This window comes from Thamnophis elegans, chromosome 8 (genome assembly GCF_009769535.1).
Source record: "Thamnophis elegans isolate rThaEle1 chromosome 8, rThaEle1.pri, whole genome shotgun sequence".
Taxonomy (NCBI): Eukaryota; Metazoa; Chordata; class Lepidosauria; order Squamata; family Colubridae; genus Thamnophis; species Thamnophis elegans.
This window is the reverse complement of record NC_045548.1, coordinates 11,132,543-11,154,938: the sequence shown is the minus strand read 5'-3', so window position 1 is coordinate 11,154,938 and position 22,396 is coordinate 11,132,543. Positions and strand designations below refer to the sequence as shown.

The following is a 22,396-nucleotide window of genomic DNA, read 5'->3' as shown; positions in this document are numbered from 1 at the left end:
CAATCATATATAATATACAACCAGGATTAACTAGTTAGTTGGCTGTCACTAAATTTTTTATTATTATCTAATCAAGGCATTTATGATTGAAAATAGTAGAGTTTTCATCAGAAAACAGAACTAAATTAGAATTGTCCACTGAAATTCTTTATTTGTAACATTATTGTACATTCTTTCTCCATAGAATGGAGGCAAGGAATGTTGCAGGTCCCATCCCCGAGGGAGATATACCTGGTGGGGCCCAGAAGAAGGGCCTTCTCCATGGTGGCTCCCTCTCTCTGGAACATCATTCCCCCAGAGATTAGAATGGCCCCCACTCTAACACTCTTCTGGAAGACATCCCAGGCCTGGGGAACGCAGAGTGAGATGGAGCGAATTGGATGGCTCGTGTGATGTGTTGTCGCCAGGGTAGAAGGTTACCGTATTTATCGGCGTATAACACGCACCGGCGTATAACACGCATCCCCCATTTTAACACAAAAATTTGAGTAAAAATTTTTTTCATTAAAAATAAATGACTTGGAAGCTCGGAACTTAATGTTGGATTAAAATTTATAACATTAGAACATGAATTATAACATTAACTCCTCAACATAAAGTGCCTTCCTTCCTTCCCTCCCTCCCATCCCTTTCTTTATGTTTTCTTCATGCTTTCTTTTCTTTTTCCTCTGCTCTTTTTAAATCCCCCCCCTTCTTCTCCTCCTCTACATTTAGGTTGGATTAGTTTGTACAACGGTCATCAAACTTCTGAAGTAAAAATAAATAAATAAATCATATTTAAGAAGAAGAAGAAAAAGGAAGACGTTTTTAGTTAAGTCAAACGTTTTAATAAAAGTTTCATCTTTTAAGATTTGTCCAACACATCCAATTGTAACCTTAACAGTAAAGAATATCACCCCAGCTGCTAAAGGTTCAACCAGTCTGAGAACCATTGAAAAGACAACAGTGCAAAATCCAAAAGACACAACTTCCTCACCGCCATTGCTTTGGTACCAAATCTTTGAGGAAGGGGCTCCAGAAAGAAGGAGGAGGAGGAGGAGGAGGAGGAGGAGGAGGGGGAGGAGGAGGGAACCAAAGAGAGCTTTTACCGAGTCTGCGCCCCACAGCCAGGACCGTCCTGGCGCCTCCAGCCGCGTTTCTTCCTGCAAAGCCCTTCGGGCAACCCGAGAGTTCCTTTTGGCGCCAGAAGGGCTTTGCAGGAAGAAACGCCGCGTTTCTTCCTGCAAAGCCCTTCTGGCGTCAAGTGGAACTCTCGGGTTGCCCGAAGGGCTTTGCAGGAAGAAACGCGGCTGGAGGCGCCAGGACGGTCCTGGCTGTGGGGCGCAGACTCGGTAAAAGCTCTCTTTGGTTCCCTCCTCCTCCCCCTCCTTCCACAGTCTGTGTGACGCTGCCGCCAGGCTGAGAGCTGCCGCTGAAACAAGTTTGGGGAGGTCCTTTGCAGGCAGCCAGTTCTAGCTGCCTGCAAAGGACTTCCCCACGTTTGCTTTGAAAGAAACCTCTGCGCGGGGGTTTCTTGCCACCTTAGAGGGAACAGTGGACCCGGCGTATAACACGCAGTATCGGCGTATAACACGCAGGCAGGGTTTAAGCTTGCAATTTTAGTTTTAAAACTGCGTGTTATACGCCGATAAATACGGTATTTTATTATATTATGTTATTAATTTATTATTCTCTTTTATTAGTTTTATTGTTTTTATATTGTTGTGTGTGTGTGTGTGTGTGTGTGTGTGTGTGTGTTTGTAGATTTTCATGGGTGTAGTTATGCTGGTTTTGTTGTATTTGGGTGTTTTCCCGTGTAAGATTGAGATTGTCTTGGCAACGTTTCGGCGTGGTCTCACTCGCCATCTTCAGGCTGATGTTTTAAGCCGAAAACCAGCATATATATATATATATATATATATATATATATATATATATATATATATATATATATATATATATATATATATATATATATATATATATACACAAATATAAACTGTATATATATAATATTCTTGTAAGCTGCCTTGAGAGACGCAGTGGCTCAGTGGCTAAGATGCTGAGCTTGTCGATCAGAAAAGTCAGCAGTTTGGTGGTTCGAATCCCTAGCGCTGCGTAACAGAGTGAGCTCCTATTACTTGTCCCAGCTTCTGCCAACCTAGCAGTTCAAAAACATGTAAAAATGCAAGCATAAAAATAGGAACCACCTTTGGTGGGAAGGTAACAGCATTCCGTGTGCCTTCGGCGTTTACTCACGCCGGCCACATGACCACGGAAATGTCTTCAGACAATGCTGGCTCTTTGGCTTTGAAACAGAGATGAGCATCGCCCCCCTGGAGTCGGGAACGACTAGCACATATGTGCAAGGGGAACCTTTACCTTTACCCTTAAGCTGCCTTGAATCGCCATGTGCAAATAGGCGGCAATATAAATTTCCAAATAAATAAATAAATATGCCCATAGGAATTCTCTTTTATGATTTTCTCCCAGAAATTGGCCAGGATCAAACCTGCTTAACTTTACAGCTAAAGTGTATAAAAATATTCAGCATACTGTCTGAGTGGGCTTCTAAGTACTACAACTCTTAATATTTAAACAGTAGCCTACTTTTTTAGAAAATCAACATTTGACAAAGAACTTATACTTACTTTGAAACCTGCTGGTCCAAAAATCTAAGTCCTTAAGCTAAAGCAATCTTAACCTTTGAAACCTGTTAGTCTAAAAATCTGAGTCCTTAATGTATCATAAAGCAAACTTCTTTTTTTAAAATTGGCTTCGGGAAGTTTTATCTTCAACGCTGCAACACAGCGTTTTTCTTTCTAATCTTTCAAGAACATTATGAGTATAGATTATAACAAAGTCTATTTAAAAATTAATTTCCCCACAGAATATTGGGAAAGACTAGAAGAGATAAGCAAATGCTAATGCTTCGTCCATTTAAAAGCACCCAATGTGAAGAATACGTTATGTTGCTTGGAAGCAATAAAACACAACTAACAGGAAAGAGAGAGAGAAATTGAGTGGTAGTACGATGCAGCTATGCAAAATATTTTTTCTATCAAGATCTTTGTTATGCATAAAATGTGTTACTTTCCAAAGGCCAACAATAAATTAAAGCAGCTTTTCTCAACTTGGGGGTCCCCCAGAAGTATTGGCTCACCGTCTTGAGAAATGATGCAGATCGTGGCACGACAAAACCGCGCTCGACTAAGCCGCGCCCGATTAAACCGCGTCGCTGACGTCATCAACAGGGCGACAACAGCGAGCGCGGAGGAAGAAGGGCGCTTTAAATAGCGCTTTGAAAGCAAGCCGATTCAACTTAAGGTAAGGGTTAGGTTTAGGGTTAGGTTTAGGGTTAGGTTTAGGGTTAGGTTAAGGGTTAGGGTTAGGGTTAGGTTAAGGGTTAGGGTTAGGGTTAGGGTTAGGGTTAGGGTTAGGGTTAGGGTTAGGGTTAGGGTTAGGGTTAGGGTTAGGTTAAGGGTTAGGATTAGGTTTAGGGTTAGGGTTAGGTTAAGGGTTAGGTTTAGGTTTAGGTTTAGGGTTAGGGTTAGGTTAAGGGTTAGGATTAGGGTTAGGTTTAGGATTAAGTTTAGGGGGGTTAGGTTTAGGTTTAGGTGTTAATTTTAGGTTTAGCGTTTACAGCGTGCTTCTGTCTCCGTGCTGTTGTTGCGCTGTTGACGACGTCAGCTAGGCGGGTTCGTCGAGCGCGGTTTAGTCGAACGCGGTTTTGTGGTGGAACCGATGCAGATTAGAATGGCAAACATTTTGGGGCACCATGTAAGAGAATGCTGTGGTTGCATTTCTACGTTGTATGACATTTCAAAGCTGAGCAATTAGAATATAAAACAATGCTAAGAGCTGATACAGTTCATTAGTTATATATTTCCTAGCTGTTTTATTGGGCACTAGCTACATTCATGAATTTTATATACACTAGGTACAATGAAAGCTGAAAACAGCCTATCAAAGATGTCAGCTTCCCTTACCAAGTAAGAATAAATACTTTAAGTAGAAAAGAGATTTTACAGCATCATAACAACTGTACCGTAATGGATGCATAATGGAATCAAATGCATAGCTGAGATATGATACAAGAAAGTGAAGATGACTGACAAGATCAATTTAGTTTGAGGGGTCTACCGCAACAATTATGAAAAAGGAATGAAAAGCCAACAAAATCCATTATCCTAACATGGATTCATTTTAATTGATTTTCCAACACTAAATGGAAACTTGAATAAGAGTTTGTCCAATTATGCAATAACGATCCAACCTTTGACAATCACTGATTCTGATCCCGCATATGAACTGTTCATTTCGCTTTTCGTTTGAACAGTGCTTCTCAACCTTGGCAGCTTTAAGATGCATGGACTCCAATTCCCAGAACTCCTCGGGCAGCACATCTGGCTGAGGAATTATGAGAGTTGAAGTCCACATATCTTCAAGTTGACAAGGTCGAGAAACATTGCTTTCGAGGCTGGCAGAAAGGAAGATGATACTGTGATAGTCTGGGAGTGGAAGACCACACAACTTCAAGTTCCAAAGCTGAGAAAGATTGCATTAGATCAGGGGTGTCAAACTCAATTTCATTGAGGGCCGCATCAGGGTTGTGTTTGACCTTGGGGGGGGGGAGCATGGCTACCTTGATGTCCCTCCTGTTGGGGGTTCCTGTGGTGGCCTGAGCACCAGTGAAAACAGGTCCCCGAGCTCCATTTTCGGTTGCAATGATCTCCTGAAACCCTCTGCCAGCAAAAATGGAGCTCAAGAGGGCCAGGTGTGGTCCTCCCAAGCTCTGTTTTTGCCTGGGATGGCCTCCTGCAATGCTCTACCAGAAAATGGAGCTCAGGAGGGTCCTCCCGAGTTCCGTTTTTGCTGGCAGAGGCACTGCAGGCCAGTCCTTCACTGTTTCTAGGGTAACCCTACAGGACTTGAGTTTGAAAATCATGCATTAGATCAGTGTTTCTCAACCTTGGCGACTTTCAGTCCTTTGGACTTCAACTCCCAGAATCCCCCAGGCTGGCTGGGGGATTCTGGGAGTTGAAGTCCAAAGGACTGAAAGTCGCCAAGGTTGAGAAACACTGCATTAGATAGAAGTCTTCAATTGAAATCATCCTACATACACCAGGAAGGAAGGAAGGAAGGAAGGAAGGAAGGAAGGAAGGAAGGAAGGAAGGAAGGAAGGAAGGAAGGAAGGAAGGAAGGAAGGAGAAAGACAGACAGACAGAAAGAAAGAAAGAAAGAAAGAAAGAAAGAAAGAAAGAAAGAAATCTCAAGTCAAGCACTGTCCTTTCTTTCATTGTTTCTTTATCATTTTTATCTGATTTTATTATTTATTTATTTATTTATTTGATTCAACTTGGACACTGCCTGACTCCAATTGACTCTGGGTACCAACGGTAACCTAAACTAACACAAACCCAAAACAAAGCATCCTAAACCCAAGACAGTCCCAGAACTGTGTACAATTTTCAAAACAACATCTTTTATTTTTTTTTTAAAGTAAGCAGGCCAGTTTTGCACAAGCAATGTTGCGATATTTAGAGATCTAATGAAGGTTGGCAGAAGCAGGAGTGATATGCCATGCCCCACGGCTATTGAAAAAAATATATATATCTCAGGCAGTAAATAATACACCAGAGCATTGCCAACACTTAGATCTATATTCAAAAGCTCTACTGGGCTGAAATCTGCTGCCTGTTTCCCCAAATCCTCATTTTCCTGTGGAAAAGCTTTCAATTTTTCTCCCTTGCTGTTCATGTAGCTTACTAAAGAAATAATGTTCTTTGGCATATTTTTATGGTTGCAAATAGCAGAGGGTGTCAGTTTTGCTTTGCTTTGCCCAACTCTTCATTATTGTATGACTTCCTTGGCTGACTCTACTTTTCTGCCTGCAAAAGGTCCATGGGAGACATTCCAGGAGAAAGTTTTTATGCCGGGATTTATGTGAATAGCAATAGCAGTTAGACTTATATACCGCTTCATAGGGCTTTCAGCCCTCTCTAAGCGGTTTACAGAGTCAGCATATTGCCCTAACAGTCTGGGTCCTCATTTTACCCACCTCGGAAGGATGGAAGGCTGAGTCAACTTTGAGCTGGTGAGATTAGAACCGCTGAACTGCAGATAACAGTCAGCTGAAGTGGCCTGCAGTACTGCACCCTAACCACTGCGCCACCTCAAAAGTGGAGCCTGCCTACCAGTTAAAGATGATTGCACCTTAATGTGCCTTGAACAATCTTGTAACTGCAGTAATGAAGGAGGAAAGAATTTGGGAGAAAAATTAAAGCAAACTCTTCCTCATCTTATTGGACAGCATGGCTACAGATAAAAATAAAATCAGTACTATCTACAGGTAGTCCTCAACTTACAACCATTCATTTAGTGGTTGACAGAGCCGAGGTGGCGCAGTGGTTAGGGGTGCAGTACTGCAGGCCACTTCAGCTGACTGTTATCTGCAGTTCAGCGGTTCTAATCTCACCGGCTCAAGGTTGACTCAGCCTTCCATCCTTCCGAGGTGGGTGAAATGAGGACCCAGACTGTGGGGGCGATATGCTGACTCTGTAAACCGCTTAGAGAGGGCTGAAAGCCCTATGAAGCGGTATATAAGTCTAACTGCTACTGCTATTGCTATTGCTAGTGACTGCTTGAAGTTAGAATGGCACTGAAAAAAGTGACTTGCAGCTGTTTTTCACAATTGTAACTATTGCAGCATCCAGGGATGAAATCCTACTGGTTCAGACTGGTTCGGGAAAACCGGTAGCAGACATTGGGCCTGGGCCCAATGAACCAGTAGGGACCACTGTCCGGCCACACCCCTGAACTGATCCCCCGGTTGCCGCTCACTCACCTCGCCTCACCCAGTATCTGCTTTCCACTGTCCCAGCCTGCCTCCCCTTCTCCCTTCCCTGCAGCCCACAACCCTGCTATGCTTGCCTGCCTTCCACACAGCCTTCCCAGTGTCTTTGTGGCCAGGTTGTGAAGGCAGGCAAGCGGAAGGCCACGTGGAAGGCAGGCAAGTGTGTCGGGGCCGGCTGGCTGTGGAGAAGGAAGCTAACAACCTACTCCCTTCCCTGCAGACCTGCCATGCTAGCTTGCCTTCCACACGGCCTTCCCGGCAATCCCCAATGCCCGCTTGCCTTCCAAGGTTGGCATCCAGGCTGGGCTGGCCAGTGGGTGGGCAGGCAGCCTTTAATGAAGATGCAGCCACTGCTCTGGGGCTGAGAGGGGTGATGGCAGCAGTGCTCTGGGAGGGCAGATGGTGCACATGTGCAACAGCCCCAGGACATCCACCTGCCGCCTGTCCTCCTGAAGCACCCACGCCACCTCCGCTGCCTCTTCGGCTCCCACTGCCGCTACTGCCAGTTTACCCAATCCGGGGTGAACCGGGAGCAACCCACCTCTGCTCTGCTTGCAAGGTAATCCAGACAAGAAGCGCACTCAGAACTATCTACTCTATTTTACTCTAAGATTACTTTAACAAAACCATGCAAGCCTGAAAGTAGATTTGAAGGATAGATGCAGCAAGCTTTAGCCACAGAAATCTATTTTGTCTATCTTAGCTCTCAGATGTTTTCCTTCAGGCCCCTTGCTTTGCCATGCAAATTCCTGGGATGGTCATGTGGTTGTTGTTGTTGTCAAAAAGCTCATACAATCCTGACTCAGAGCAGCAATAGATTCAAGGCTAACTCCCTTTTCTTGTTGTAGATATCAATCAGATCTTTATTAAGGTCACAGACCAGCATAAGGAGAGTGGAACATAAACAATAATTTTTAAAAGGATAAAATTATTATTATATACAGTACCTACGCAAACACCCACGCACACAGCATCCATAAGGAGGATGGCGTTCGGAGGATTTAAAAAACAAGTACAACAGATAAAGAAAATAGTATAAAAGTATAAAAAATAGCTAACAATATGAGAACAAAACTAAAAACATTTTTAAAAACAGTCATTAAAAATCTAAAGGGAGGGGTAAGAACCTCATATTGATTCAGGGAAACTTAAAATCTACTATAAAGGTAAAGGTTACGGTTCCCCTCGCACTTATGTGCTAGTCGTTCCTGGCTCTAGGGGGCGATGCTCATCTCCGTTTCGAAGCTGAAGAGCCAGCGCTGTCCGAAGACATCTGCGTGGTCATGTGGCCGGCATGACTAAATGCCAAAGAATGCTGTTACCTTCCCATCAAAGGTGGTTCCTATTTTTATGCTTGCATTTTTACATGCTTTTGAACTGCTAGGTTGGCAGAAGCTGGGAGCTCACTCTGTTACGCAGCGCTAGGGATTCGAACCACCGAACTGCCGACCTTTCTGATCGACAAGCTCAGCATCTTAGCCACTGAACCACTGCGTCTCTCAAGGCAGCTTACAAGAATATTATATGCTGTTACCTTCCCACCAAAGGTGGTCCCCATTTTTCTACTTGCATTTTTTTATGTGCTTTCGAACTGCTAGGTTGGCAGAAGCTGGGACAAGTCACGGGAGCTCACTCTGTTATGCGGCTCTAGGGATTTCAACCACCGAACTGCCAACCTTTCTGATCAACAAGCTCAGCATCTTACCCACTGAGCCACAAATCTAGTATAGGGCGGACTAAATCTATCACAAGGCAAGGAATTCTTAAACAACAAATTAAACACTCATTAAGATTAGTTTATGACACAGATCCACAATGATGCACTGCTGCCCAGTACCTCACAACATTATAAGTTGTAGCAGGATTAGGATCTGCAAGCAACAGGAAGATGTGGAATTGTCCTATGCACTCTAGGTATTTATATCGTAATGGTGAGATGATACTAGTATGAATTTCTCTGTAAAACAAGCACTGGAAAAATACGTGCTGTGTTGTTCCTGAGTGTCCCGAGTTACAAGGGCACTGTCTCTCTGGGTAGGGAATTTTCCTGTTATCAGCCTTCAAGGACAGCTGAGGATATGACATTGTACCAGGGTAAAGGTCTCTGGTTGTTAGGTATTTTTAGCTAGGTATGTCACAAGGGAGACAGAGTACCTATTGGATTCATTGGCAATAAAGTTTGGGGACTTGGCTAAGTCCAATTAGTGCTCTGTATCTGCTACACACTATTTAATGAGAGCTTTGGCCTGATCGTCATAACTCATGCTGAATGGAAAACTTGGAGAGATTTCACTTGCCACTGTTTGTTTCTTCAAAGTCAACCGAAAGTCATCCCTCAGAGTAAATGAGGTAAGACCAAATGTGAAAAGAAGGATAGGATCTAATCTGGGTTGGTCATCCGGTGGTTCTATCATCTGAGCTTTTGGACTTGAGCCCATCTTCAGTGCACACACTCTGCTAGAGAGAAGATCCCTGAAGATGGGCTCCAGTACGAGGCCGAAAACCTGAAAGACAAAACTGCTGATCCCAGTGACCAATTCAGATTGGATACTGCAACATTATCCCGAGACACCTGTATTCACCTTCATTCATGAAAAAAGCATAGTCTGAGCTAATAATTGAGTATGTCACCCACACTCTAGATTCCACTTTTATCAGGCCTGTCTCCAGTCTCAGGATGGCATTAGAGACCCATTTGGGGACTTATAGCAATAGCAATAGCAGTTAGACTTATATACCGCTTCATAGGGCTTTCAGCCCTCTCTAAGCGGTTTACAGAGTCAGCATATTGCCCCCAACAACAATCCGGCTCCTCATTTTACCCGCCTCGGAAGGATGGAAGGCTGAGTCAACCCTGAGCCGGTGAGATTTGAACAGCCGAACTGCAGAACTGCAGTCAGCTGAAGTAGCCTGCAGTGCTGCATTTAACCACTGCGCCACCTCGGCTCTTTAAGCGGCTCTTTGAGTGGCTGATCTTAGAAATTTAGATTGAACAAGTTCTATTGATGCAAAATTCGGGAAGAGGATCAGAAGCACCATAAAGTAGTTGTGTTGTTGGCTTAGCTTCAAATAGTTTGAGTGCGGCAAGTGTACAGTAGCCAACTCTCAAGTAATTTGAGGATGGCATTTTCAGTAGTGTATTCTCCATGGCGTTCCCTATGCTTGGCAGAATGAAGGACTATCTCCAGGAGACTTGCTCAACCTGGTGGCCATCGATCCTCCAGGAGTGGTTCTTGGGCTTTTGGGGCAAATGTCATGATTTTGGTTTTCTGATATTTGAGCACCAGTTGGCTTCCTTGCACTACTGTGTTGTCAAGGTTCTTTTAAGGCCAATGGATGCTTTTGAAAATATTGCTACATTGTCTTTATAGAGTAAAATGTATGCATGAGATGTATGTCTTCCAGTAACTTCTGAGTGTGGGTTTGGGTATGTATGAAATTTCATGTTGAGATGATGGCCCACCATGAAGTTAATACAGAAACTGAATAACCCGGGGGTCAATATAAAGCCTTGTTTTATGCCTTACTCAGTTCCAACGGCACTGGTGAGATTGTCCCAAGAGTTACATCTTATTTTGAGTGAAGTCCCTTCATGTAGCACACCTATTAAATGAAGTAGATGTTGATCAGAAGGAGGCTTCTAGTTTTTCCCACAATTTAGCTTGGGATATAGAATCAAAAGTTGCTTTGAAGTCTATGAAGTCTATGAAAGCAGCATGTAGGGAAACTGTGCTGAAGGAGAAGCATTTTTCAATGAGATGATCGAATACTAGGCCAATCTACTATTGATCAATGGTAGATTGGTCTTCCCTAAAGCCAAATTGCTTCTCTCTTTCAGCCAGTACTGGAGTTTCCATTCTAGTGTCTTGCATAAAGTTTGCTGTTTATGTTGAGGAGGCTAATTGGTCTATAATTGTCAGGATCATCCTTAACATTGTAAATGAAGAAATCCGTTTCCCTAGAAATAATATTTCCATAATTTCACAGTTTCCCAGAGGTGATGGAGATAGATGAAACAAGGTCCCCGGAATTCTTCAGAGGCCTGGGAAAGTTTAAAGGGAAGTTAGCAGTCTTCGATACAATTTTACTGAAGCAATAATTCAGCACCAGGGGTTAGTTTCTGAATTTAGAACTGGATTTAGAATCAAATCAGATCCAATAAGTTAATAGTTAAGATTCCTAGTCAAAAAACACCTTTCGTAAATTCTTCCCTTTGAATTTTCTCAACTGTAATCTGCAGAGGTGGGATTCAGCCGGTTTGGACCGATTCAGGCAAACCAGTAGCTCCGACGATCAGCTGAAAGTGAACTAGTTCACTCCAATGATCAGGTTGGCCCGCCCAACCACCCACCTACCCACCCACCTGCCCTTGCGCTTTACTTACCTATATCCTCTCAGCTGATTAGCGCAGCAGAGCAGATTGCCACGATCTCAGCTGTGTTACTCCCCAAGAAGTAACATGAAAGATAAATTTCGGTAAAACTGTGCTCGTGCGCTCAACACAAAACATGCAATCATGAAACCGGTTGTTAAACCGGCAGGATCTCACCACTGGTTATCTGATTTGTGGATGAAGAAAAAGTGGATATGTGTGTATCCTTATGCCCAACGAAATTTTCCCTACAGGAGTTTGGATACCTCCAAATCTTTTTCAAAGGCACTGTGTCATTGCAGTGAAAATCCATTTTAAAGATGAGTGTGTGGCATCTGACCATAAATAGGGCAAGGCTGATAATACATAGATCATTCCTTTCCATAAAAAGACAAAGCTGATATACTAACATATGTTGAAGAGGAAAGTATTCCCAGCGGTTCACCGACAAAAGGGCGAATGACAAAACCGCACCCGACTAAACCGCAGTGACAAAACCGCGAGTTCTAAAGCGCTCCGACAAATGAGCGCTGAATCGCGCCGACAACATCACAGCGACAGAAGCGCGCTGTAAAACTAACCCTAACCCTAAATGTAACGCTAACCCTAACCCTAAATGTAACGCTAACCCTAACCCTAAACCTAACCCTAACCCTAACCCTAAATCTAACCCTAAACCTAACCCTTACCTTAAGTTAAATCGGCTTTCTGTCGACGCGCTGTTGTAAAGCGCCCTTCTGTCAACGCGCTGTTGTCGGCACATAGATGACGTCGCGGTTTTAGCGACGTGGTTTTGTCGGCACGCTTTTGTCGTGCACGCTTTTGTCGGGTCACGATTCCCAGCCACCATTGCCATCTGGTTCAGTCTAGCCAAGAGCAAAAGTGTAATACAAGTAGTCCTTGACTTAGAACAGTTCACTTAGTAACTGTTCAAAGTTACAAAGGGACTGAAAAAAGTTACTTATGACCACTTTTCACAGTTATGACCGTTGCAGCATCCCCACGGTGGCCTGATTTACATTTGGATGCTTGCAACTGACTCACATTTATGCCGGTTGCAGTGTCCCGGAGTCATGTGACCTTCTGACAAGCAGGGGGAAACCGGATTCACGTCACAAATTAGCACTTGTTACTAATTTAATACCTGCAGTGATTCACTTAACAAATGTGGCAAGAAAAGTTGTCAAATGGGGCAAAACTTACTTAATAAATTTCTCATATATAGGAAAAGAAATTTTGGGCTCAATTGTGATCATAGCAATAGCAATAGCAGTTAGACTTATATACCGCTTCGTAGGGCTTTCAGCCCTCTCTAAGCGGTTTACAGAGTCAGCATATCGCCCCCCACAGTCTGGGTCCTCATTTCACCCACCTCGGAAGGATGGAAGGCTGAGTCAACCTTGAGCCGGTGAGATTAGAACTGCTGAACTGCAGATAACAGTCAGCTGAAGTGGCCTGCAGTACAGCACTCTAACCACCGCGCCACCTCTGCTCTATTCATAAGTTGAGGACTACCTCTATATTTCTTTATTACATTTATGGACCAGAATTCTGTAGGTTAATAAAATAAATGAATCCTGTTTCAAGTTAAGTACAATATAAACATATAATTGTAACTACATTTTCAAGGCAATCAAATAATGGCAAGTTTTACAGATGGTCTTACACTGTTTTGCTCCATTCAAGGAAGCTAAATTATATTAGTCTGACGGGAGCTGAGCAGCTGTACATAAAGGCTGTTAAATTAAATCCAAAAGAGCAGGCATATAGGATACGAAAGAAGTCTCAAGTCAGTGACTTCTACCTAAAGCGGGAATAATACGTTGTCCATATACCCAAGCAACATTCTGCCGCCTCTTCCCAGGAAGAGCAATCTTCTTAATGGATGACTCATATTTGTGTGTTTCTAAATGCCTCATTAACTCCATGACTACAGTAGAGGAAGAGAGACAAAACAATACATCATTCCTCACCTTTCCAATATTGAAATGTCAATATTTCACAAGTGGGAGTAAGCTTGGGTACAAAAACCCAGAAAAAATTATAAACGGTAAGGCTACCGTTCCATCATGCCTCTTTGTGATCATCGTCATCGCAAGACCAGGAGTTGGATTCACCTACCTTCCCTACCAGTTCGCAAATGTGAGCGCACGAGCCTCGTCTGCACAGGCGCACTGCCTTCTATGCATGCACAGTGCTCGCACATTACGTCAGGGCGGTTGGGAGGAGCCTTCCCGCAGCCGCCCCTACCAGTTCACCTGAACCGGAGAGGACCGGCTGAATACCACCTCTGCTCAAGACCCAATAAGTAACAATAACAGCTCCAAAGCAGTACAGGTAAGCCTGGACTTTGCAACCATTCATTTACTGACCGTTTGAACTTACAACCATTTTTCACACTTGCAACCACTGCAGCATCCCCATGGCCATGTTCAAATTTCAGATGCTTGGCAATTGGTTCATATTGAAGATGGTTGCAGTGTCCCAGGGTCATGTGATCACCTTTTGCAACCTTTCAAAGTCAATGGGGAAGCCAGATTCCCTTAACAGCCATGTTACTAACCTAACAACTGCAGGGTCTCACTTAACAGCTGTGGCAAGAAAGGTCATAAGATGCGGACAAATGTACTTAACGACTGTCTGGCTTAGAAATACAAATTTTGGGTTCGATTGCAGTCATAAGTGGAGGACTTCCTCTGCGGAGATCCTTGCACTAAATAAAAAGCAATAGCAATAGCAGTTAGACTTATATACCGCTTCATAGGGCTTTCAGCCCTCTCTAAGCAGTTTACAGAGTCAGCATATCGTCCCCACAGTCTGGGTCCTCATTTCACCCACCTCAGAAGGATGGAAGGCTGAGTCAACCTTGAGCCGGTGAGATTTGAACCGCCGAACTGCAGATAGCAGTCAGCTGAAGTGGCCTGCAGTACTGCACTCTAACCACTGCGCCACCTCGGCTTAGTTCAATGAGCCACCTAATTTTTGTAAAGCAACAGCTCTAAGCAACAGCAGAGGTCCTGGACCTCCCAGAATCCCCGTTCAAGGCCGCTACTATAGCTGAATTTTCTTCTCACTGATTTCCAATGCATGCATTTCCACTAGCTTTAGTCTGGTCAGAAGTGAAGGAAAACAAAGGTAGACAACAAAAACATTGCATCCAGTCTGGCCCAAACTTCAACAATCTTTGTAAGGAAGCCAGGACATTGTGGTATTGGAATGGAATGTAGTATTATCTATGCCAAGTCTTGTGGATATCATAAATGCTAGCGTCTCCAGATAAAGGTCAACAGCACTGTTCAGGTTCACTAACCGATTTACGGAACCGAAACTCCTGGAACAAAAGAACAGCAATTTATCAAAGCAGAGACGGCACGACTCCTTTGTGCCAAGAGGCACATTCAGTCTTGTACGGAATGTCAAACAGTGGGCAGGGCCCAAAGGGAAAGAAGTATGGGCACAAATATCCCCCAGTGCTAATTTTCTAGCGGATTAATCGCTCACTTATTCAAATGACACCAAAAATTTTATCCTGTCCCGTTCTACATCATTCATGGGAGAAAAAAAAAACCTGATTCAATTCCCCCAACTGTGAAACTGGGCTGGGTAGATTATTATAAACCAAAGAAGACAAAGAAAAAGGAAAGAAAAATTATAGGATCAAAACACTCTAATTCCATCCCTTTTCATTAGCATTAGAGTGCAATCGTCCAAAATAAATGTGCAGAATAATTGGATGATGATGATGTAGGTTCTCGCTAAAAATCAGGGGCTGACTTTATTTTTCACCATTTTTCACAAGATCATTTATTTTTCACCAATTTTCACAAGAGGGGGGTCCTGTATCTGTAGGAAAAGATTAGCCCCCCAAGTTGCTAAACCTAGACCTTAAAACCATTACTGGTCACATAGTATTTCCTACCCTACTCAGCTACAAGCTGCTTTCATAATAACAATGAAAATTTTACTCTATTGTTCATCATAAAAGAATTTGGAAGTGTCATAGCTTAAGCCAGTTTAATGAAAACATACATTTTATGATTTGGCATTCAAACATATGAATGTATCAAGACAGGAAGTTCATCATTACACCTGGCCATATCATTTTGAAATTAAAATTTAGTTTTAGACTTTCTTGTTACTGTACAGTAAAGATCAATTAAGTCCCTCCTGAAAGACCCATATATGTGTGTTTGTGTGTGTGTGTGTGTGTGTGTGTGTATGTATGTATGTATGTATGTATGTATGTATGTATGTATGTATGTATGAAAACAAAGATAGCAAACTCTGAGCCTAGAGTTATTTGGCACAGACAACTAAATCAACACCTGGCTACTTTACCTACTACTGAATAATACTCAGAATTGTCTCTTGATGAGGGTGAAAGTACACGGGATCCCAAAACTTTTGTGTTCAGAAATGTCAGCAGAGAATAAAACAAGTATCATATTACTCCTGGATTTATTGTTTAAGAATATTTGCCTTTGCCTCACAGTTAGGTACTCTGAATCTTATTTCGATAAGTTAAGGACTGTTGCTTCTACTCACCAAACCTTAAGGAAAACGAAGCCAGTGTCCAGAGTGAGCCATAGAATTATGCTTTTTAAGACTTGAAGTCCTAATTAATTTAGTGCCTCCCACTTGGAGGAGGAGCCAAGTGGTAGTGATAAGGCAGGGTGCACTGGAATTCTTGCTTATAATCAATAAATTAAAAACCTGAAGCATTCTAGCCTAGCACAGTGAGAAAAGTCGGCTGTGTTAATTTCTAATTCTCAAGGCTGAAAAAAAAAATCCTCTTTGAGAAAATTCCAGGCTGTTTTTAGCTTATTCAGAGGCAAATAAGTTTTTGTAGTCAGTTGTGGATGTATTGAAGTGGAGACTAGACAGTAATGTGCTGAAAAATGTGCTTTCGTTTGTCTTCCTACACTGAGCAGTGTTAGATTTGTTAGCCTCTTTTAACTACTCTATTCTCATCCGTAACAATGTCTGCCTTGGTTCATACAGACTTTCGTCTTCTTCCAATTCAGGCTTTCTTCCCTTAGCTCTACCAAAATAAACATAGATCTGAATCACATGCAGAAAGAAGAAGAAGAAAAAAGACCCCGTCTGTTATTCAAAACATTTGGCAGAGCTGATCCAGCGTTGCACCTGAATGAAAATGAGCTCAGTCAAGTTTACTGATTGCAGGCTATTAGCCACAATTTAACAGAAAAAGTCTGTGCTCTTCGTATCTCGATATTCCAAAGTCCTCAGCGTGTCTGTGGAATGAATTAAGGACTTCACTTTGTCATTTTTTTCTCCTTTGGTCATTACCATGCAATGTGGAACTTACTCATATTAGCATACCTCTACTGAAAGCAACAGATTAATAGGAAAACTCAAAAACATCCAGCTCTCCAGGGGTGAGGGAGATAGGAGAAGTGTTCCAAGTTCCAAGGTTAATAGTAATATTTACAAAGGGTTCTCAGATAGGACTTATTCAGCATGCCTTGGAAACCTGAAGAAATGCCAGGAACCACACTAAACTCTTCCAAGCCACTTACCAGGGATTGTCATTCAGCTGCTTTCAAAGCAAAAAGCAGAATAAAAGACAAGAAAAGGTTTTATTGGGAGAATATCATAAACCCTGACTGTATTGTCGACTAGAACTAGTCCTTCTATAAGCTAATGTCACCGTTTTCCTCTCCAGTGGTTGTAATACTATAATTTTACTTCTCCAGTCTTCTTATTTGCCAGATAATGAGACCTGCCCTGTCCTACAATATTGTAAGGTTGCTTGCAAGGGGGAAAGTGGATATAAATTAAGCTTTGAGAGCATTGCTGATTTTCAAGAGCAAATTAGAAAGTCTGGGGGGGGGGGGTGTGACACGATAGCAGTGTTTCAATATCTAAGGGGCTGCCACAGAGAAGAGTGGGGTCAACCCATTCCCCAAAGCACCCGAACGCAGAACAAAAAGCAATGGATGGAAACTAATCGATGAGAGATACAATCTAGAACTAAGGGGAAATTTCTTGACCGGATAATTAACCATTGGAACAGCTTGACTTCAGAGGTTGTGAGTATGCCATCATTGGAGATTTTTAAGAAGAGATTGGACAAACATTTTTCCTGGCATCTCCTGCTTGAGCAGGGAGTGGGACTAGATAGAAGACCTCCAATATTCCTTTCAATTCTGTTATTCTGTACCATAGTGGGTGAGGTCATTATAGTGGGGTGAGGAACTTGCCTGAAGCCCTGCCTAGTTCCTGCCAGTATTACAGTATCTAAGCAAACATTCATCCAAAGAAGGTAAACACTGCGCACATATTGTATACTGTGCAGAAATGGCAGGTAGCAAGGGTTACAATTAGTGCCTGGATATTGTGAAAATGCCAGCAGGTATGATACTAAATCTCTCTTACTCGTGCATAAATCCGGTCTGGATCATCCCAACAAGGCTAAGATGAAAGTGAAAGAATCAAAATTCCACGAGCAAAGACTGTACGAAGTCTCTGAAACTGTGTTTCCAGAAGTAAACCAGTGTACGTTGCAAAAAAACACATTTTATACAAGTATTTTTTTTTAAAAAGTACTTAACTGAAATTCGAACTCTGGGGGTTTATTAGCTCCTTTGTGGCATACAATAATATTTCAAAGGCAAAGCAGAAACAACTGCTTGGTACCAAGACCATCACACGAGGATTTGGTTTCTCAGAGGTCTATAAATATGTAAACACACATTTCATTTTCTGCTTAGAAAATGGTAATCTGTCTTAAAAGACAGACCTCCACATACTACTGATTCAATATTTGCCAGCCAACCTATCACTGTAATGTACTTTCTAAATTACTGAACAAATAAAATATCCCTAGAAACTGGTGATTTTTTTTCACAGACAAATTGCAGATAAACTATACTGCCAATTATATCCTCAAGCCACAATAAATGAGTATGTTTTCAGGCAGACCCTCTCATTCATCCCTTTTATATTACCTTTTTTTGCATAAATTGTTAAGTTTCCATTTCAAATGGATGAGCCTGTAACTTTAGCCATTTGAGTTTCATCTTCCCTACAGATAAAATTACTCTTTTTAAATGCTGCACTGACCAAATCATCCTTTTTTTTTTCAGAAATACCCACGCACAAAACACATATTTACAGTCACACAATTGTGTTGCAGTTTCAACCCTGGCAATGAACATCTAAAAACAATATATTTTTTTGCCTCGGTTTTCTTAGAATTGCACTACCCACAGTTTAAGTTTAAATTAGATAGCAATCATGACTTCTGTTTAAGATTCCCCCATGTGAAAATGGAAAAAAAAAACCTTTACAGCCCTGAATCATTTCTTAAGAAATGCAGATCTTTCTGACGTACCTTATGAACGGAGAGGATTTCCTCTTCGGCGCTAAGACTTTTCAACAGCTTCTCTCACATTTCAGTAGTTCCAAGACATGTCACAGCCAGCAAGAGCTCAGAGACTGAAAAATAAAACCATTTTCCCCTTTCCGTCTTTCTTCCCTGCTGCATGGGAAAGCTTTACACGTTATACACTTGAAAGTGCACTCATCTCTCCCTCCCTCTCTTCACTACGAGAAATAATCTCCTCCCTGCTATTAGCATGTTACCATTATCTCTTAAAGCACATGTCACCACACATATACAAAAGCTGTGTGAAAGCTATACTTATTTATACAAGAAGCCAGAGCCACATCACTTCCTAGTTCCCAAGTCCCATTTCAACTGCAGGTGAGATTATTTTTAACCCTCCCAGAGGTTGGCTGATGTCTAACTTACCTTTTTTTTTTTTAATTAAGAGCAAATACTTCCTGAATTCTAACTGGTTAGTCCAGGAAAGCTATCAAAACATTTTGTTCCAGCTGTAATTAAAGAGCTGGATCACAATTGATTTGGAGCACACACACACACACACACACAGACAGACAGACAAAGACAAAAGCATCATAAGCTTTTGATTAGAGCTGCTGCTTTTTATTTCCTCCAGACTTCTTGGTCTTTAACTGTTGTGAGAGACGCAGAAACACAGCAAAGGGTATCATAAGGGCTGCATCCACTGAATTTCTTTACCTTATACACATCTATTAATGATACAGCCGGTGTGTTTAGAGATGGGTTATGCTGCTCAGAATTCATTCTTCTGTTGCCTTATTCAGCACCCCCAAAGTTTAGGCACGGTAGAGAAACTACACTGAATGTAACACGGAAAAGCAACATTAGATTGATGTAGTAGTGGTTAAGATGCTAACTAGAAACTGGGAGACTGAGTCCAAGTTCTCCTTTAGGCATGAACTCTGGCTGTGTGACTGGGCAAGGAACTTCTCTCAGCTCAACCCAGGACTGTTATTATGGGGAAAGTAGGGACCAGATGCATTATGTTATATCTCCTTGACTGTATGTCTGCAAATTAAAGATGGGATAGAAATGATAGATAGATAGATAGATAGATAGATAGATAGATAGATAGATAGATAGACAGACAGACAGACAGACAGACAGACAGACAGACAGACAGACAGACAGACAGACAGACAGACAGATAGATAGATAGATAGATAGACAGGTAGGTAGGTAGGTAGGCAGGCAGGCAGGCAGGCAGGCAGGCAGGCAGGCAGGCAGGCAGGCAGGCAGGCAGGCAGGCAGGCAGGCAGGAGTGGTGGGTTGCAGGTGGTACGACCCAGTACAGGCATACCGGAGCCTGCCCAGAGCACCAGATACGTTCCGGTATGGTGCTCCGGAGGGCCCGCCTGCCTGAGCTCCTTACCGTGGTTTAAAGCTTTCGGCACTTCCGCGCATTTGCATGGCATGTACAGCACCTGTGTGACGCTCCGCTGAGCAGCTGGAGCATCACAGAGGCTTGCGGAAGCATCATTTGCAGCTACAATGCATGCGCGCACCATGCACATGTGCACGCACGGTGCATGCATCCATGCGTGCACATGTGGCCTGGCGTCGCCCACATGGATGCATGCAGCATGTGTGCACATGTGCGCGGTGCACATATGCATTGTAGCTGTAAACGAATCCGGAACCCACCACTGGTAGGTAGGCAGGCAGACATTATCAGTGTAAAAATATACAAATAATGCTGCCATATCCTGAAATATTAAACCATACCTATGAGGCTTTCCTATTGCTGAACTGAAATGCTATATCTCCTCCCCGCGTTGAATCAGCATGAAATTTGCCTTGCCTTGGAAATCTGAAGAAGTGTTCAAGGCTACCCTAAATTTTTCCAGCCGTTTACCAGTGGTTGTTGTTCAATTGGTTTCAGAGCAGGAGAAAAAATAGCATAAGCTAAAAGAGAAATAGGAGAGTAGATGACTTTGCACTAAGATGGAATGCATGTTCTAAGCCACCTATAACTGGATTTCTGCAATAAGCCGTTAAAAAACCTGAGATGTACTTTTTTTGATTATGAGTCTGATGTTCCTTATTATGAAAACAATCAACTTGCCAAGACTGAGTGCCTTTCATAACTTCAGTGCAGTATAACATGACTACCTGTAACTGGTACACATCAGACTTCAGTAGATAGTATCATTTCTGGCAGGCAAACTCTAAAGCAGTGTTTCTCAACCTTGGCAACTTGAAGATGTCTGGACTTCAAGTCCCAGAATTCCCCAGCCAGCGAATGCTGGCTAGGGAATTCTGGGAGTTGAAGTCCAGACATCTTCAAGTTGCCAAGGTTGAAAAACACTGCTCTAAAGCATCTATGTATACCATGCAAATCTGCAAAATGTTATATAATCTATTATTGATATATAAACGGCCGGCCTTAATTTTATGCAGCCTAATTCTATTACTGTTTCTTAATAATAGGCTACTATGTTTATTGGACATTCTTCCTGAATACACATGTAGTCATACTGTAGCATAAAGGTTATTTAATCACATGTTACAACAAAGCAAAATGTTAAAAGCTTCCATATCACGTTAACTAGCTTTAAACTACTTCTATAGAATCTAACAAAATGTGTTAAGAACTGTTATGCTGAATTTGTAGGTGAGTGGTTTTTCTCCTTCCTTTTACAACAGAAAATCATTAAAAAATCAGAATTTCCAAATAGAGAGAGAACTAACCAGGTACAATGACAACACGGTAGCTTCTCTGTAGAGCAGGGGTGGAATTCCAAAAATGTTAGTACCAGTTCTGTGGGCGTGGCTTGGTGGGTGTGGCATGGTTTGGTGGGCGTGGCAGGAGAATAGCAATAGCAATAGCTTTTAGACATATACCACTTCATAGGGCTTTCAGCCCTCTCTAAGCGGTTTACAGAGTCAGCATATTGTCCCCAACAATCCGGGTCCTCATTTTACCCACCTCGGAAGGATGGAAGGCTGAGTCAACCCTGAGCCGGTGAGATTTGAACAGCTGAACTGCAGAACTGCAGACAGCTGAAGTAGCCTGCAGTGCTGCATTTAACCACTGCGCCACCTCGGCTCCTATAGGATACTATAAAAGGATACTATAAAATCTCCATTCCCTCCCAACTCCAGGGGAATATTAATTGTAATTGTAATTGTAATTTAATAAATTTATATGCCACCCAATCCCATAGGACTCCGGGCGGCTTACAAAAACAAGACTAAAAGATAACAAGTTAAAAATAGGGAGAGAAGAAACAAATTTAAAAGCAACACACCATACACTCAATCTTGGTGGGGCCGGACCTCATTCGTGAAGTCAACAGCCCCAGGCCTGCCGGAATAGCCAGGTTTTAGTGGCTTTTCGGAAGGCCGAGAGAGTGGGAAGGGTCCGGATCTCTACGGGTAGATCGTTCCACAGGGCCGGAGCAGCTACAGAGAAGACCCTCCCCCGAGGGTCGCCAGCCGGCATTGTCCGGTCGACGGCACCCGGAGAAGGCTCAACCTGTGAGATCTTATCGGCCGTTGGGAGGTATGTGGCAGGAGGCGGTCTCGCAGATATCCAGGTCCTAGGCCATGTAGGGCTTTAAAGGTGATGACCAGTACCTTGAAGCGCATTCGGAGACCGATAGGAAGCCAGTGCAGCTCGCGGAGGATAGGTGTGACATGGGTGTATCTAGATACACCCGATATCGCTCGCGCGGCTGCATTCTGGACCAACTGTAGTCTCCGAACATTTTTCAGGGGCAGCCCCATTACTGTAAATCCCCATTTCCTCCTGATCAGCTGGGACTTGGAGGCATAGAATAGATGGGGGCGGGGCCAA

The 22,396-nt window shown here is 42.8% G+C and overlaps 1 protein-coding gene across 4 annotated transcripts in view; it reads right to left on the bottom strand.

The window, feature by feature from the left end:
- The window catches only part of RNF144B (ring finger protein 144B), a 72,088-nt gene extending 53,160 nt beyond the window's left edge, over nucleotides 1-18,928 (bottom strand). The window contains exons 1-2 of one of the 4 annotated variants that reach the window (XM_032222976.1): nucleotides 18,565-18,928; nucleotides 10,363-10,438 (exon numbers count right to left, since the gene is read on the bottom strand). The gene's annotated coding sequence lies outside the window, so the exon portion shown is untranslated. Of the gene's footprint in view, nucleotides 1-10,362; nucleotides 10,439-15,752; nucleotides 15,824-18,564 lie in introns of those variants that run through there. The other 3 variants (XM_032222977.1, XM_032222975.1, XM_032222979.1) reach the window with 3 other exon arrangements.
- Nucleotides 18,929-22,396: the final 3,468 nt, after the last annotated feature.